General features: G+C 36.2%; 1 pseudogene; it reads left to right on the top strand.

Annotated features, from left to right (window-relative positions):
* Positions 1-8,743: 8,743 nt before the first annotated feature.
* LOC137235321 (trans-1,2-dihydrobenzene-1,2-diol dehydrogenase-like) lies at positions 8,744-9,905 on the top strand (annotated as a pseudogene).
* Positions 9,906-10,117: the final 212 nt, after the last annotated feature.

The raw sequence follows: 10,117 nt of genomic DNA, 5'->3' as shown, positions 1-10,117 counted from the left end.
TGACTCTTTCTGGTGGTGAAGATAGCTATTGATATGTAGAAGTTAAACAGAAGTAGGGATAGGACACCGGTTTGAACTTATTGCAAAAAAAGCGTTAAGGATTTTTAATATATATCGAGGTACCTTCATACATGTTTCTGAGAATGAAGAATGAGACTTATTCAAACTCAATTTTCACCAGGACAAAGCCGCTGAGACTTTGCTATACTTTAACATACAATACTTTACCCCTTTTTTGCACAACTATCATTTTTGGTTTTATTAAATTTTATAAAATGTTTCTTCCTCTACAGTTCAGCATATCTTTTACCAACACAGGCTGGCGATGTGTTTGCGCAAGACCATGCCTTCGCTACTTTATAATGAATGCCAATTCCCACCAATGGCTATTGCGGCGCTCGATTGACCAAGGCGATGGCGCAGTATAGAGAAAGAACGTTTGACTGCCGCAGCGAAAGCTTAAACAATTTTTGTTTCAGCATGAAAAAGGACTACGCATTTTTTTACTGGTTTAGTATAGGCTATTGCGGCGGCTTTTGAAGTGTGAAATTTATTAAAATTTTAATTTGACAGTAAATTTCAAACAAAAAACGCTTAAGCTTTGTAAGCATTTAATTATTATGAATATAATATAAAGTAATATAACAATATTTTGCTATGTACAGTGCTGGCCACTTAGACGACGCTGCAACAATATAGCTCGAAGCAATTAATATATTTTTTATGTTATTATTAAAGTACGTATTTCTTTTTTATATCATCCGATTAAACGAGTTTATGTTATTACTGAAGTACCTCCTTTTCTTTATATTAACTGTATTAATTTGAGCTGCAATTTCGTATACATATATAATAAGGGATGTCGTGACACGACTGTTGTCGGAATTAGATTTGAAAATAATCAATATTCCTGCTAAGGGTTGCAGAATTATTGCTTGAATAATTAGATTTATAACAGTAATAAGTCTGACTCAATATGTATACATTTGGAACAATAAATGACTAGTCCTACATTTTTAAGTTCATGGAGGAATATTCCTTTCAAATTCAATTACGACAGCAATCGGGTTCCACGACACCTTTGAATATTCTTCATCTGAAAAAGGGTAAATCTTACTAACATGTATTCTAAACCAATCTACTGTAACTGAATGATGCCATCACTGATAAAGAAAGATATTTATAACTATATCCCAGATGTATTAATCTCTTTTTCTACTTACCTTTAAGTTGTGTAGCCTTAAATTGATTCAAATAATCAAATTTTACATGAATATAACACACTTCTGAATTGTCCAAATATAAAGTTAGCTGCTGCAGCAATATAGCTCAAAGCAATTAATATATGTATTTTTTATGTAATTATTAAAGTACTTACTTCTTTTTTATATTAAATGTATTTTTAAGTTGCAGTTTCATGTACATATAAGTCTCCAAGATGCAAAACCAGATTTATCCATCATAAGTGAATCTTAGAAAATCACAAAAAGCTGAAATTTTTAAAATTATCTGTGAATTTTCAATAACGGTTTTTAAAATCTGATATTTGTTAGTATTTTATTTGAATGTTGGCTATGCGATGCAATATTGTCGCAATTTAAAAATTAATTTAAAATTTTTAAATATCTGGTTTTGCATCTAGGCGCCTCCTATATAATATTCTATATTTGGAAAAAAATTAATAAATCTAATGATATGTTTTAAATAAATGTTTATATTATATGTTATGTTTGGTTACTATAATTAAAAATAAATATTGAAAATTCAATTTTTTTGGTTGATATTTTATTCATGTTGCTGCTCCAGGTAAAGTAAATCGGCAGGTAAAATTCAAGTTATATGGCGGTTATATAAATGGGAAAACCGCAGTAAAATTAATTGTAAAAAGACTCGAAAATGTAGAGTGAAATGACCGAAAAAATGACCGCCATTTGACGAGCATTGTGACGTGTGTGAGCAGAACAGTGCTATGCTCACATCCTAAAACTGGGAGCGGAATGCACGATCACATTAAAAGGAACGAAACGGAAAATTTGGTCACAAAAGTTCATCGCCCCATGCAAAAATGAGAATTAATAAAACCGCTGCAAAAATTCAAAATGACCGTAAAATGACTAGTAAAATGACGTGGAGCGTTTTTGCAGGAAACTTTAAACGAGGAATTCTTGTATATTTGTATAGCCAAACGATCTCGCGAACGGCTTAGCCGATTTAAATAAAATTTGGCACAGAGAAAATGTATCACCTTCTAAGACTTTCTACCTAGGTGTTGCTACTCAGAATGTTTCTCAAGGTTGCCACCTATTCGAAATTAAAAATAAAATTGCATGAAATATGCCAATATAGGTATCAAACGAAAGGTATTTCACTCCGCATTACAATATGGACATTTTTGGGTAGGGTTGCCATTTAGGGTTGCCACCTATTCGAAATTAAAAAAAAATTTCATGAGATATGCCGATATGGGTATCAAACGGAAGGTATTTCATTCCGCATTACAATAGGAACATTTTTGAGAAGGATTGCCATTTTGGGTTGTCACCTATTCGAAATTAAAAACAAATCGCATGAGATATGCCGATATGGGTATCAAACGAAAGGTAATTCACTCCGCATTACAATAGGGACATTTTTGAGTAGGGTTGCCATTTAGGGCATATGTTCAATTTGAAAACGACATCTAACCATTTAACTACGTACCAACAGATGGCGCTAAGGGAAGTAAGTTTACATTTAATTAAATTAATTACAGTTGTCATAACTGATAGTTGTCATTCGAGAAATTTACAAGTTTTTGGAATGTAATAAAATTGTGAGACTTTCATAGTGTATAACTAAATAATGTTTGAAATTAATAATTCGGCGCATGAAGATACTCGACCTAAATAACTTAGTTCTCGATTTCACTAATTGTCATAGCAATCCCTCATACTATAGGCTGGAATTACCCATTTAAAATTTTTCATTCCAGTTCATTTTGCGGTTAGTGTTTGATATGTTTTGAAATCTATTTTTAAGGAAATCAAATATTGGTAAGTAAAAATATATAATATATGTACATAAATAATATATGCAAATAAAAGTAGAGTTTGATTAATGATGACATGTAGAACAAAGTATGTTATGCGGCATACTCGAAGATTGCCGAGCAAAGCTCAGTCGCCCAGGTACTGTCCATTTATCTAAGCAGCTTGTGGCTCTACTCTTCCTCAGAGACTAGTAAATACATATCTTGTATAATTACGAATTACCCTAATGCACATATGTATACGTGAAATTTATACATATTGTAATACGAAAAGTATAAAAATATTTTCTGCATGAAAGTAAGACAAATACAGGTATCTGAGCTTTCCTAAAAAATTAGGAAGGAAAGTTTCTACTTCACTCAAATACTTAGGACATACCTTTAACAAGGTATTAATGTCTATGCAGTCTTTCCCCCCTCAGTGGCAGTGAAAAGTAAAACAAGAAACGTTAACATAAAAACTGTATCCATGCGATTTAATATTATCACAAAAAATGTGTGATTCAAAAAACTTCCATTTAAAAGTCCAGTAATCGTAATCTCCGGCACTTAAGTTAACAATTACAGGATGCAAGTTTCGATTCGAACTCAAGGTCGGAACAATAGTTTTATGTTAATTATTGCTTATATTGATAAATTATATTTTGTTTTTAAATAGTAGGTAGACAATTGTTTCAGACAACCTGCAATAGCTGAGCCGATAGATCCATTTCAAAGGGTGATAAGCATTCATCATCAGAATGCTTTAGGCACGCTGCGCTAATCATTTAGCTATACAGCTGTGGTTTGTTTGACTGATAAATTGCTACTGCTATTCCTCTTTACCAAGTATATTATATCAGCGTTGTGCCATTTGTTTGCAAATCACTGAACATGTTGGCTTTTTGTTAACTGTCAATTAGTTTCTTTGAGATTCCCATGTCCTCTTGGTTATTTACGATTGTTTTTGTTTTTTATCGGCCTATTAATAAAGGTAGAACATTTTTCAGACAACCTGCTATAGTTGCGCAGATATATCCATTTCGAAGAGTGCTAAACCTTCATCATAAGTACGCTTTAGGCACGCTACGCTAACCATTTAGCTATACAGCTGTGGTTTGTTTGACTGATGAATTGCTACTTCTATTCCTCTTTACCAACTATATCTAATCAGCGTTGCAGTAAGTAATTGACTGTCAACTGGTTCAGACGTACTTGCTGTCTCTTCTTTGTTACTGTTTTTCTTTATTTTCAGTGACATTACTGTATTGTTATATCTTAACACGGAACACCTGCCGAGATGCTTGTTTTTTGTGATAAATAAATCATCTTTACAAAGAAAATAGAATCCGCGAGCAGTGTAGTGTTTAATAAATTCAACCATGGTACAAACTATTACGCAATTCTTACGCCTAATAAGCGTAAGAGTTTAACCTCAATAATACACGTGATTATCTTCCAAAAAAAAACCAGGCCAACATTAAAACCCAACGACAGTGTCGTGCCAAAAACTCTTAATAATAAAAGACAAAAACAACAAACATATAAAAGACATCAATATTTTTCTTATCAATGAAGCACTAGAATCCATAACCACCGACCAACCCTTGTCAATATCCTTTACTAGAGAGGGAGACCTCTTGATCCTTACTAAAAATATCTACCAAACTGCCAAATCCCAAAAGGCCATTAAGTTGTCAAACTTATGTGATATCTATGTTACCCCGAACCCAACTTTGAATACTGTGAAAGGTATAATTTACGCCGGTTCCCTTACATACTTAAGTGAAAAAGAAATTGTCGAAGGTCTCCGTGATCAAGGCGCTACTGAGTGCAAAAAAATCACAAAAATTAAAGACAGAAAACCTGCTAACACACCTCTGCATATCATCTCCTTTGACAGCTACGAACTTCCTACAGAAGTAAACGTCGGATGGGTAAAATTCAAAGTAGAGCTATACATCCCATCTCCCATGCAATGTAAAAATTGCTTCACCATGCGATATACAGCAAAACACTGCAAGTCTGATGTCAAATGCAATGTCTGCTCTTCTGGTATGCATGAACTGCGCTTTTAACATTTATATAACCGCCATTTAACTTAAATTTTACCTCTCAATTTACGTTACCTCCCAGCAAAAATCTAGTGACCAAAGATGGCGACCAACAACAAAATATCCCACATTGTTCCACAATTGTTAGTATGGCAGAATGAGATGGCCTAATTGAAATGCCCGATACATAATTGCTTGCCTTTTCTTATATGCTATGTACCCTCAAATACGTCACAAAAATTTTCTGCGAATCCGCCATTTGTTATTTTCAGCTTGAAACGCAAGAGCAGAGTAATAAAAATTTATTTACAAATAATTTCGGATATAATAAAAACTAAATTTAAATTAAGTGGTATGTGCGCTACGGTATTTGCATTTATATTTTCCACAAAGGAACCAAAATCAAGTGAGTTTTAATGGATGTAGGTTATTGTATTTTTGGCAGCATCTGCGTGCAGTGAATAATTCAATTCGTGCATGCAATTTCTTTTGTGATTCTGGAAAAGATGTTGTGGAGAAAATGTTTCAATTTATGTTGTCTTTAATGCAGGTTTATTGGAAAGCCAAGAAAAAATAGTTGCTCAGCATCAGGTGGGGTAATTGTTTTTGTATATAAATGAACATTGCGATAAATGTGACTATCGCTGCTTTGATGAAGGTGGTCGTTGCGAATATTTTTCCCTATGGTAATAGTCTAGTTGAGGGGTCGACTTCTAATACGCTACCAAAAATAACGAGAGAGGTGTCAGAAGACGCGTATTAATTTCGAGAACAATAATCCGAAGGCGGAAAGTAAAAATTTTATCTCTGTCCGGATATATTTGCAGTTGAAGTTGGTGATTTTCATGTGGTTGTTGTTGTGTTCGTGCCCACAAAAAAATTGTGCATCACCGTGGCGGTAGCCACGGTTATACAACACATCCGGACTTGGCATGGCGTAGCCCAGGGTTATTTTTTATAAGCGCGACCGAAGGCCGCCAACGCAGAAAGGTGTTTTGCGCAAAAGTACTATGGATTCCACCCCCCGTTACGGAGGTACCCGTGGGTCAATCAAGGTGGTGATTGCAATATTTCTAAGAATTCCAAAATAGGAATTAAGTTTAAACGAACTTTACCACCAAAAAGTCCCATCGTGATTTCGTCGACCACATTTCACATGTTGATCCTATCGACGGGGTAGTTTTCATCGATCCCGAAAAAAGATCGCAAGTTGTTTGGACAAGTACTTGCCGCTTTCAGATATGGACGTGAGGATTTGGACGTGCTTGGTTTGACATTTCGTAAAGACTTGTATTTAGCGCATGAGCAAATATATCCGCCACAACAAACTGAACGTTTGAAGTTCCTCCTTATTGTCCAGTTTCTGTGTCACTACAACCTGCGCCTGGCGATACGGGTAAATCTTGTGGCGTTGACTATGAGTTAAAAGCCTTTGTTGGTAAGTATTATTAACAGTAACCAATAGCTACATTGTAAAAAAAATAATGCACAAGTATATTAAAAAAAAAATACTATTTGGAGCCTGCGAATCAGATTCACTTGGGCAAATCATAAGAGTGGTATTCGTGTAAAATTTTCAGTTGTTTCCATTGTTTCAAATATATAATTTGATTAAATCATAGGGTAATTCTTTACTTTAGCTCACAACTGCTAAAACTCCTGCAAAATTATTGGGAGGGGTGTCAAAAGACGTGCTTTGGGCCCAGGATCACAAATTAGAAAATTTTCATGTGATTGTTGTAATTTTGATGATTTTGTTGACCCACAAGAAAAGCTGGGTAAAAGTGTTTTGCTCAGATATAGTTTTGGTCTCCAAACCAGTGTCGGACCCACCCAGGAAAGATGTTCTGCGCAAAATTACTTTGGATCCCACCCCCGGTTTCGGAACTCCCCAGGGCCATTTTTGACAGAAACTAATTATTTAATTTCCGCTTTCGGATTCGTGGTCCTGGGTTCATAACGCGTCTTTGACACCTCGCAATATTTTTGGACGAGTTTTAGCAGTAGTGAGCTAAAGTAAAGAATTACCATAGCTTCTCCAAACCCAATTGTCAACCTCACCTATCCGTGGCGAGTCCTGTTTCATTAACAGCCGAGGCTCTGCGACCCCGAGCTTCTCATGGATCTAGGGGGTGGGATGGCCTAGAAGGTCGCATGTGGTCATAACAAATCGTTCCCGGGATGGTCGGGCCTGGTACCGGAAAGTACCGGATCTGCATCCGGCAAAGGATCATCAACATCGATAACACTCTCCAAGGCCTTCGGGGAGTGTCCTTATCGCTACAACAACAACAATACATCTATTTGAGATCGTTCATTTCTTTTGTCAAATATCTTTATTACTCTGCTTTTGTTGTTGCTGTTGTTGTTGTTGCCTGCTAAATATTCATATTTATAACAGGATTGGCCTCGCGTAGGTGCGTTGCGGAAGCTTTGAAAGGGTTGCCAGCGCAATATGTAGCTTCTCCAACCCAACTGTCAACCTCACCTACCCGTGGCGAACCACGTTTCTTTAGCATCCGAGGCATTGGCGACCCCAAGTTCCTCATAGACAGTAGAGCGTGACCGAACAAAATTTATTAGACATAATACTAATATAGAGGTGTATAGGGTGTCAATGTAGGTCTACAAGTCTATAAAATATAGAAAATAAGGTAATGGGACCAAAAACTCCATATTTACACGAAGCCTAAAATAAAGGGTCTCTATTATACCTACTTTTGGGCCGATAGTCAAATGTATGTACAATAATTATAAATGTGATTAATAAACAGGTTAAACTCTTACCTATCCAGAATCAACCCCGACATACAAAATGTATGCCCTGCTTGCAATGTGTCCCCACATGACACCAACCATATCTTCAATTGTAATGTGGAGCCACAACGCCTCTAACACCCCTCTCATTATGGTGCACCCCTGTTGAAACAGCAAGTTTCCTTGGACTCCCGTTAGAGGATATTGATGACAATTTGTGATCGGACGCACCTATTTGGTGGGGCGAAGCACTGCTACAACAACAACATGTCTGTTGGGATGCCCAGGTTTCTGGGAATTCAACAGGAATTGTTTGGTTAGCATCTCATTTCTCTCCCTAATGGGGAGTATTCTCGCCTCATTATGTAGATGGTGTTCTGGAGACATAAGAAGACAGCCCGTGACGGTTTTTAGAGCAGTATTTTGGCATTGGCCGCTCGGTTGTGCTACCTCAGCTTTCGAAGAAATTCATGTCATAAACGTCTGGAGAACTGCCTTTGAACTGCCTTCTAACCTCACGACTTTCTTATGTGTCAATGTCGTGTGGTGCTGGATGTTTCAATTTACTACGAATGTGCATTTTAACATAAAGAACATCTCGATAGATGGGCCTGAAGTTTTATTTATGCTTGATCGATCTCCCAATTTGTGAGGACTCATTGTCCTGAAATTTCAATAAAAATTTGGAACCAATCTCTCAGAGACCTATACCTTTCCACCCCCACTTAATTTAACTACAATCTTGCCCGTGCAATTCAGGCGCTTCTCATTCAACACTTGAACTAATTATTTCTGTCAGATAAATTGCCGGTTAACGTAAACCAAGCATTGAACAAAAGTGGTATGGTCACAAAAAGATGCATGTCAGAAACCTCTTCCCGTTATTAACCTTCATGTATTAACTGTAGTCTCTTTCATTCTAGATGTTGTCTACATTTCATCACTAAACCCCTTTCACTTGGAGATAAGTCGCATGATGCTGGACCATGGCAAGCACGTACTCTGTAAGAAACCACTTTGTATGAATGAGTATGAAACGTTGCAATTGATAGGATATTCGCATTGCAAAGGCTGTTTCCTTATGGAGGGAATTTGGTCACGTTGTGTACCCTCATATCAATACATACGCAAACAGATCGATAGAAACGCCCTGGGTGAGGTGCTGAATGTTAATTGCACATTCGGTTTGCCAATGGAAAAAGTCGGCCGTGTAATGTAAGTGATGTATGAGTGGATGAGTAAATCATTTACTTATTACTTAACTCTGAATTTGTATTTCCTCTTAGGCGGCGCAGTCTTGGTGGTGGTGTTACACTTGAATTGGGTGTCTATGATTTACAGTTCGCATTGTGGATATTCCGCTATTTCCCACAAAATATCACGGCTAATGGTACATTGAATAAGGATGGTGTTGATGAAGAAGCTAATATTGTGCTACATTATGGACCTGATCGGAAAGCTGAACTAATGCTTAGCAGTCTGAAACGATTCGATAATAAAGCAATTATAAAAGGAACCGATGGCACTATGACTGTTAGTATAATTTATAGTCGTAAACATATCGTCGGTGAAAGTTCCAAACAACTGTTCTTGGTCATGTGATCTTTGAAGATTTGAGGTGGTTATATCAATTCGCCTCCAAGACTGTCGGCTTACTACCGGGCGCATGGCATTTCTTCCACTTTTTGGTATTAAGATCCCTCTATAGTGAAAGCCGTTTTATATGTGGTTTGAACTTTCAAAGACGATATAAGAAACGTTTATACATAAATTAATATGAGCTATGGAATTTTCAATGAAACTAGGTGCCTGACTATTGGTGTCCTGTGAAATCTATAGATGTAAATAGTGAAGAAAAAGAATTTTCATTGCCAAAAAGTGATTAATCAACATATTTTCCCAATCGCTTAGCGCTGAGTTTTGAAGCAGAAGAGGTACGTCATTGCATTTTAGAGCACAAAACACAAAGTGATTTACTTGATCATAAAGAAAGTTTGGCATTGTCATATATTGAGGATCAAATTCGTAGACAATTGGGCGTTACTTACGCAGAGGATAAAACAAATTTGTGCAAATCGTTCGAATAAGAAATTCACATCGGAATTTTAAAACAATTGTTTTTTTTAATTTTTTTTTTTAATTATATTAATATATGTGACATGTAACTAACAAAAATATCTACGAGCTTTTCATTGCTTTTTATACCCGCTTCCTAGCTACATATCCTCATCTTCGTATTGAGCATCCTGTTTTCGTTTCAATTCCCGTGCGTACAACTCTTTAAATGTTTCAAATTCAG

The sequence above is a fragment of the Eurosta solidaginis genome, chromosome X (assembly GCF_040869045.1).
Source record: "Eurosta solidaginis isolate ZX-2024a chromosome X, ASM4086904v1, whole genome shotgun sequence".
Taxonomy (NCBI): domain Eukaryota; kingdom Metazoa; phylum Arthropoda; class Insecta; order Diptera; family Tephritidae; genus Eurosta; species Eurosta solidaginis.
Note: the sequence above shows the minus strand (reverse complement) of the source record. Positions and strands in the feature narration are given on the sequence as shown.